Here is an 8,955-nt window from a genome sequence, read left to right as displayed (position 1 = left end):
AGGATAAAAATGCTGGAAATTTATTACAATAAGCTGGATTCTTGCTTTGCAAAGAGAGCCAAAGATTACAGCTTTAAGAGAGGAGATTTTCGTTTGTTTTTATGGACATATTTACATGGTCTTCAATTTTTAAAATTGCATTTATTTATCTGGGTTGGGGGTAGGGTATGTCTGTGCCAGGGCCCTTGTATGGAAGTCAGAGGACAACTTTTGGGGAGTCTGTTCCCTTTCTGATGGCTCAGGTCATCAGGGCTGGTGCTTGTAACAATGACTGGAGTTCTCAGTTTTAAAACAGGACAAGGGATTCCAAAGATGAGTGTGAAACATGAACAAATTTATTTTCCGAATTTGTTCGTATAAAGTTACAGAAGGGAGCAGGTAAAATCGAGAGATGGGGGAGCTGTAAGCCCAAAGGTGATGCTGGGTGAAGGGAGAGGAGGATAAAGAGGACGAGAGAAGCCTTTGGGTGTGAGTCAGCTGACCACAGGCTACAGTCCACTTTGTAGTCCACTCCAGAACGCCTCTTAGTCTCTTCGAGAGGCAAGGCCCGCTTTGACCAGAGCTTTCCAGTTCTCTTTGTTGAAGTTAGTTACCTACCAGTGAACGAGAAGGTAAAGGACAACAGATGTCCCCAAGATGCTTCTATCTCTATTGTACTTATTGACTATTTAAGATTTCATTTTTAAGTGTGGGTACCTGTGAAAGCCAGAGACGTTGGATCCTCCTGGAACTGGAGTTACAAGCAATTGTGTGGGGACTACCTGACATGGGTGTTGGGAACCGAACTTGAATTCTCTCGAAGAGCAGTGCATGCTCTTGACCTGCTCAGCCACCTCTCCAGCCCACATTTGTTTGCTTTTGAGACAGGATTTTTCTGTGTAGCCCTATCCTGGAACTCAATCTGTAGGCCAGGCTGGCCTCGAACTCACAGAGATAGGCCTGCCTCTGCCTCCTTAGTGCAAGGATTAAAAGCATGGGCCACCACTCCAGGCTAGTTTGTTTGTTTTTGAGACAAGGTCTCATATATCCCAGGCTGGCCTCAAACTTAAGTATAGCCAAGTCTGTCTTTGAACTCCTGATCCTTGTGGCTCTGCCTCCAGAGTGTCAGGATTACTGGCAAGTTTGGGTATTGCTGGGATCAAATCCGGGTCTTTGTTCACGGTAACTACGCAAGTACTCCTACAGACTGAACCACGTCTTCAGCCCTAATAATGATGATATTGATTCTTTATCAGTGTTGAATATGTCCAAGTGGGTGGTTCAAGTCTGTAATCCCAGCATTTGGGAAACTGAAAGAGATTACTGCAAGTATGAGGCACCAGTCTGGGCTACATGGTGAGTCCCAGGCCACCCTAGACTATAAAGCCAAAACTTGTCTCAAAAATTCAAATTGAGCCAGTAATATATAGCTTGGTGGTAAGAACACTTTCTGCCAAGCCAGAGAACCTGAGTTCAATCCTTTGTTCAATCCCTGGTGGAAGGAGAGAATTGACTTCCAAAAGTTGTCCTCTTACACACACACACAATGTAAAGAAAAACAATACAAACAACAACAAAAAAATTAAAGTGCTAGCATTAAAAACTGGACCTGGACACATCTGGCTACACCCTCTTGACTACTCTTACTGAAGATGAACAGGAGTGATTTTCAACAGGTTCGGAGGGTTAACAGAACCAGCCTTCTCTTGGGTAGGGGCCCTTGCCCTTTAGAACGGTACCCTAATCAGCTGTGCTAATCAGACCCATGGTTCCTGAGACACACAAAGGAAAAAACCCAGCAGTGCCTGAAGGAGTGGTGTTGTTCCCCCACCCCCATCCCCCACCCCCATCCCCCACCCCCACCCCGAGCAACTTTTAGAAAATTTGCATTCCAATTTTCTTCACAGTTGAAATCCAAGCAGTTCCACGGACTCAGTTGTTTATCAAAGATGCCTGCAAAGTCACAGGCCGATTTCACAGATTGAGTCTGAGCTGTATGTATGTCATGAAGTCCAGTAATGGATGGGTCACGGTTATTATGGATGACAGTATTAAGTCAGAAATACCAATGATAAATGCATTAAAAACAAATTCCTGGGTCTGTTTTACAAATGTATGGGCTGAAAGGATCTGTAACGTCCATGCTGGAATGAATTGCACAACACAAAGTTGGCCCTGACTTCTGTGCTCATGGTAAGGGTGACCTATAGATCAGGGACATGACTCAGGAGTTTACTGCATGGTACATCCATGTATAGTGTCTGTTGTGCCCATCAGTTGAGCTACATACAATCTTATCTAAACACAAATAACTGCACTATTAACCCCAGGCATGAAAAACAGCTGCTCTATACCTAGAAGATGTGCAAGTTGAGGCTAATGGGGCTCCCTTCCTCCTCATGACATGGACCAGGCCCTTAATTCATAAATGTATGCTTTTGTTCTGTTCAACATCTCAGAAATACCGAATGACATTTTGAGTCCTGTGTTTGTGGCTTTGTGCAGAAGTCCATGACAGGTGTCAACTTTGAATGGAGACCATGTGATGAGCAGCGGTAGTTTCTGGAGGAAAGCCAGACTTCATAATTGACACACAGGCTGTTTTGTCAGAAGGATGTCCCCTCAGCTGTAGGGGACTTCGTTTCCTTATGTTCACACCTTACAATAACAAAGTGTCCTCAAGACAGTTACCCTGTCCTGGGACTCTACAGGCTGTGGAGCTGTAAAGAGCTAAACTGGGCTGTTGACAGAGGGTTAAACAGGAGACTATGAGAGACAAGAACACTTGGACCAGCCTGTCATGCACCAGACAGATTGCTTGCTATTATATTACCCAGTATCTTTTTTTTTTTTTTTTGAGACAAGGTCTCACTATGTTGTCATGGCTGGCTTAGAACACGCTGTATAGACCAGGCAGGCCTTGAACTCATGAGATCTGCCTACCTCCGAGTGCTGAGATTAAAGCTGCTTGCTACTACATCCAGTAGAAATTTTTTAAAGGTTAGGGATGTGGCTCAGTTGATAGAGGCTTTTGTAGCATCTAGAGCTGACTGCATTCAAGACCCAGCACCAATAAACCAATCATAGTGGTGGATGGCTATTTTTCAGCGCTTGAGATGATAAGCAGTCTCAAAAAAAAAAAAAAAAAAAAAAAAACCATAAATGAAAGCTGGTCCTTGTATGTGTCAAGTTCATACTTAACCAGTTTACTTAAGTGTCTCGGTCTATACAATTAATAATAAAATTTTCACAGTGTTGCTGTGAGGTTGGAGTGAGGCATCTGGGTATTGACTTAACTTCTTTCTGCCCCTATTCTTCTCATACTTCTTCCCCAGCTTCCCCATCATAAATAAATAAAGAAACCAATCAGGCCTACCATGACAGTCAGACGGCAGATCTGAGCTGTGGGCCCAGTGCCTGGCCTGTTGCTGTCCCTTCCTTGACTCGTGTTTCTATTGCATAGGAACTTTTTTGTCACATGGATACATTCTGTGTCTTCTTGCTCAGCAAAACCTGAATCAAAATAAGGAAGGGAACCACAAAGCAACCACATCTTTGAAGTGCTGTGGCTGCTGCGATTTTCACACAGGAGAGATTTTTACCAATCAACGTTCTTATTTCTAGACATAGATGTCATTTAGCTAACCCTGTCTGTCTTAGGGTTTCTGTTGCTGTGATGATACAGCACGACCAAAAAGCAAGTTGGGGAGGAAAGGGTTTATTTGGCTTACACTTCCATATTGCTGTTCATCATCGAAAGAAGTCAGGACAGGAACTCAAACAGGGCAGGAACTTGGAGGTGGGAGCTGATGCAGAGGCCTTGGAGGGGTGCTGCTCACTGGCTTGCTTCACCTGGCTTGCTCAGACTGCTTTCTTATAGAACCCAGGACCAGCAGCCCAGGGATGGCACTTCGTACAATGGGCTGGGCCCTTCCCCAGCCAATCACTAAATTAAGATCTTATGAAGACATCGTCTCAGCTGAGGTTCCCTCCTCTCAGATAACTCATTCGTGTATCAAGTTGACATAAGACTAGCCAGCACAACTGACCCCTTGTCAACTTGACTCACAAACACGTCACTATTAAGCCAGACCTTTCTTTTACTACCAAGAGTCTCACATTAGAAACATAAAACCTTTAATAGTCCCACAGTCTGACAAATTCAAACACATTAAAATTTCACTCTCTTCAGGGCTGTGGGGTTGAGGGCTGTGCAGCAGCATCTTGAACACCATGAGAGCCTTCAGCATCAAGGATGGTGCTATGCTCTTCACCCTTGAGTACTGTGCTGTGTCTTCCTCACCAATGTGTCGTCCTCAGGAAATGAGAAAGGAGTGTGTATTTCTCCAATTCATGAGATTACAATTTATTCAGATAAGGATGTATTCTGCAAGGTGGTTGAGATTCCATGCTGGTCAAATGCAAAAATGGAGATTGCAACAAAGGACCCTTTAAATCCAATTAAGCAAGATGTGAAAAAAAAAAAAGGAAAGCTCCATTACATTGCAAATGTATTCACTTATACATCAGGAACTATGGTGCCATCCCTCAGACATGGAAGACCCAGGACACAGTGACAAACGCACTGGCTGTTGTGGTGACAATGACCCAACAGATATTTGTGAAATTGGAAGCAAAGTGTGCAAAAGGTGATAATAGTCAGGGTGAGAGTTCTGGGCATATTGGCTACGATTGATGAAGTTGGAGCCAACTGGAGGAAAGTCATTGCTATTAATGTGGACAATCCAGATACAGCCAATCATAATGGTATGGCTGCTGACGTTGAATGGCTGACACCTGGCTACTTAGAAGCTCCTATTGGCCGATTTAGAAGGTATGAGATTCCCGACGGAAAACCAGAAAATGAGTTTGCATTCAATGCAGAATTTAAAGACAAGGATTTTGCAATTGACATTATTAAAAGCATTCACGATTATTGGAAAGCATTAGTGACTAAGAAAACAGATGGAAAAGAAATCATTTGCATGAACACCAGCATCAGAGAGCCCCCCTTCAAGTGTGGTCCTGATGCTGCCAAAGCCATTATGGATGTTTTGTCACCACCATGTGAATCATCCTGCTCCCTGCCAACAGATGTGGATAAATGGTTCCATCACTAGAAAAACTGATGAGATTCCTCTGGAATACAAGGTGAGACTGCTGCATCCTGTTCACCTGGAAACATTAGATGCAAAAGTATCATCGATTTTTCACAGCTTTAAATTTCTATAACTTACCTAATGAAGTAGATTCTCTGTGACCTGTCTAACATGTTCAGAAAGTTAGCCATCCAGACATTTCACATCTCAACCAAGACAGCTTTTACTACATGTTAGCTTTCAAAGCCAGGGTAACAAGGAAGCCATTTGGGTGTAGATGAACACATATTGGACGAATATGTTTACTGTGTTAGGAAATAAAATTATTTTGCAGAAAAAAATTCAAGCTCTCTAAAAATCCAAAATCTCTTTTGGAAGTTCAAATTCTTTCGGCTGTAGGCTCCTGTAAAAATCAAGATTAAATTAAATACCTTCTTCAAGAGAGAAGAACCAGGGGGCTGGAGAGATGGCTCAGTGTAAGAGCATTAGCTGCTCTTCCAGAGGACCCAGGTTCAATTCCCAGCACCCACATGGCAGCTCACGACTGTCTATAACTTCAGTTTCAGGGGACCTGACACCCATGGCAAAACACCAATGTACATAAAATAGAAATAAATACATTGAGAGAGAGAGAGAGAGAGAACAACAAAACCAGGGCACAGTCACAATCTGAACCAAGCAAAACCAAAACTCCAACAGTATAAATAACTCAATGTCTAATTACATGGAATTCACTCACGATCTTCTGGGCTCCTCCAAGGAGCTTGAGTCGCTTCTCCAGCTCTGCCCTCTGCAGCACACACAGCTTGTCTTCTAGGCTCTGGCTGGCTGCATTTCACTGCCACTGCTGTTCTTGGTGGTCATCCCATGGTACTGGCATCTCCAAAACGCTGGTGTCTTCTACTGCAACTGGGCTGCACTTTCACCAATAGCCTCTCATAGGCTCTCTTCATGGTGCCAAGCCTCAACTTCTTTGCATGACCCCTTCATTCCAGGGCCTTCAGCTACCACTGAGGCTGCACCTTCACCAATGGACTCTCTTGGCCTCTCGCTATCAAGCTTCAGCTGCTTTCCATGACCCCTCATGACTTCAAAACCAGTACCACTTGGGTGAGTCTTACACCAATACCAAGTTCAGCTGTCAGCACAAGGCAAAACCTCAGCCATCTCTGGAACACAGCTTGTGTGTGCTGACCCTGAGCAAACATCCCAGACAGTGATGCTAGTCTCTTCTGAATGACCATTACTTTCTTAGCTCCAGCTAACCAGCATCAATTGTCCCAGTAATGCAAGAGATTCACTTCAATGTTGCCAGGCTCTTGTTCATTATGGATGACTCCTCAGCCCCAGCTTTCCAAAATGAACAGAATTTCCACTCAAAACAGAAAACAGTCCCAATAGAGTGTTTAAACTTCCCTCTGAAACTTCACAAGCCAGGCTTCCATCCTCTGCACCGCTCTCAACTTTCTTGTCTTCAAATCTCCGACAAAACAGCCCACTGAGCTCTCAATACTCAGTAGCTTTTCTAGCCTAAAGTTCCAAAGTCCTTCCACAATCCGCCCAAAAACGTGATCAGGTCTGTCACAGCAATATCCCACAGTCCTGGTACCAACTGGTGTTAGTTAGGGTTATCTCTTGCTGTGATGAAACACCATGACCAAAAAGCAAGTTGGGGAGGAAAGGATTTATTTGATTTACACTTCCATATTACCGATCATCATGGAAGGAAGTCAGGACAGGAACTCAAACAGGGCAGGAACCTCGAGACAGGAGCTGATGCAGAGGCCACGGAGGAGGGCTACTTACAGGCTGGTGGCTTGCTCAGCCTGCTTTCTTATAGAATCCAGGACCACCAGCCCAGGATGACACCACCAGGCCAGGATGACACCACCAGCCCAGGATGACACCACCTGCAATGGGCTGGGCTCTCCCTCATCAATCACTGATTAAGAAAATGCCTTACAGCTGGATCTTACGGAGGCATTTTCTCAATTGAGGTTCCCCTCCTTTTAGCAACTTGTGTGTCAAGTTGACATAGACTAGCAAGTAGACTGTCTCAAGAAAGCAAACACACACGAAAGAAAACAATGAACTTTCCTTACCTGCACATGTATAGGTAAACATGCACTAGGGTTTTCAAAATAATTATCACTTATAGATTGATGAGAATATCTTAGGATTTTGATGGATGTTTTTGTCTTTGGTTCTGCACTAGCGTTTCATATAGCCCAGGCTCTCCTTGGGCTCCCAGGTTTGTTTGTTTGTTTGTTTGTTTGTTTGTTTGTTTGTTTGTTTGTTTGAGACAGGGTTTCTCTGTGTAGTTTTGCACCTTTCTTGGAACTCGCTCTGTAGACCAGGCTGGCCTCGAACTCACAGAGATCTGCCTGCCTCTGCCTCCCGAGTGCTGGGATTAAAGGCGTGCGCCACCACCGCCCGGCTTGGGCTCCCAGTTTTTAAGAGACAGGCCTTAAATGGTTATCCTCCTGCCTCTCTGCTTCCAGTGGGATTACAGATGTACCACACCATGGCCTGGTTTGCTAAGCTTTCTGAGAACAAGTCAGTCTATATCATTCATTAGGCCAGGAGTAATGAACAGTAAAGATGGGAACATCACTGATAATTTGCTTTCTGCAAGGATCATACTATAAAACTTTAAGGCACAATGAAAATATTTCCAAGTGTCATAATGAATTGTTCGAGCTATATTTTGATCATTCACTTTTTAGTATGCCTTCATTCCAGATAACTTAGAAATAAAACTTAATCTTTAGAGCATTAAAAGTGCTATTTATTTTTTATTTTAGAGGGGGTGCTGAGACTGTGTCACGTAGCTCAGGCAAGCCTAGAAGTCAATATGTAACTGAAGATAGCCTTGAACTGACTTTGCTTCCCAAGTGATGGGATTACAGGTATGCACTGCTACGCCCTGTTTATTATTTTCTTATGAATCCATCACCGTCAACTCTGTTTCTCAAATCCAAATATAAGGACTAAAAGCTTTTAAAAGAGAAAATATTTAATAGGAATGGAAAAGGATTATATCCATATATTTTAGCTTTAACATTTTCATTGTATAAATGTACTACACAGGGGATTGTGTAATGTAAGGACTTTTTCCATGCAAGTATATATTGAGCTTAAACATTTTTATTTGAAAGATACTAGATGGAACACACAGGTAATCTAGAACTCACAAGGTTCAGACGGTGGGGTTGTGAGCTTGAGGCTAGCTTGAGTTGCGCAGGGAGACTTTGTCTCAAGAAAACAAAAAGAAAATAAAGAAAAGACATGAGAATTACATGCGCGCGCGTGTGTGTGTGTGTGTGTGTGTGTGTGTGTGTGTGTGTGTGTGTGTGTGTAGGCCAAACAACAACCATGACTGACATTCCTTCGGTGCTGTCCACCTTGGGGTTTTTGTTTGTTTGGTTTTCCTTTTTGAGACAGAGCGTCTGATTGGCCCAGAACTCACAAGCACACCATACTGCCTGACCATTGAGCCCCAAAGATCTGCCAGTCACTGTCTCTAGCTCTGGAATTACAAGCAACCATTGACTCACCTAGCTTTTTTATATGGGCTCTGGAGGGGTCTGAACTTGGATCCTCCAGCTTACAAGGCATCCACTTTCTTACTCAGCTGTCACTCAAGCCTCAGAATATTTTCTGTAGAGTTACAAAAGGCTGAGATGTTAAGACTCAAAAGGGCCCAGGCTTTTCAAGTTGTCCAGTTTTTTTTCATTTTAGATTAAAAACCAACCGGACACCTGAGTTCAGGAGGAGCGCATAGCCAACAGGAGTTATAAGAAGAGCCGATAAAGGCAGCAGGATATTCCCAAGCCCTTTTGGAAAGCCATGGACTCCATGTCTCTTATCTGCAGGC

The 8,955-nt window shown here is 43.6% G+C and overlaps 1 pseudogene; it reads left to right on the top strand.

Moving 5' to 3' along the window:
* The first annotated feature begins 4,206 nt into the window (after window positions 1-4,206).
* LOC131918527 (inorganic pyrophosphatase-like) lies at window positions 4,207-5,108 on the top strand (annotated as a pseudogene).
* The last annotated feature ends 3,847 nt before the right edge of the window (window positions 5,109-8,955 follow it).

This window comes from Peromyscus eremicus, chromosome 8b (assembly GCF_949786415.1).
Source record: "Peromyscus eremicus chromosome 8b, PerEre_H2_v1, whole genome shotgun sequence".
Classification (NCBI taxonomy): Eukaryota; Metazoa; Chordata; class Mammalia; order Rodentia; family Cricetidae; genus Peromyscus; species Peromyscus eremicus.
This window is presented reverse-complemented; position numbering and strand designations above follow the sequence as displayed.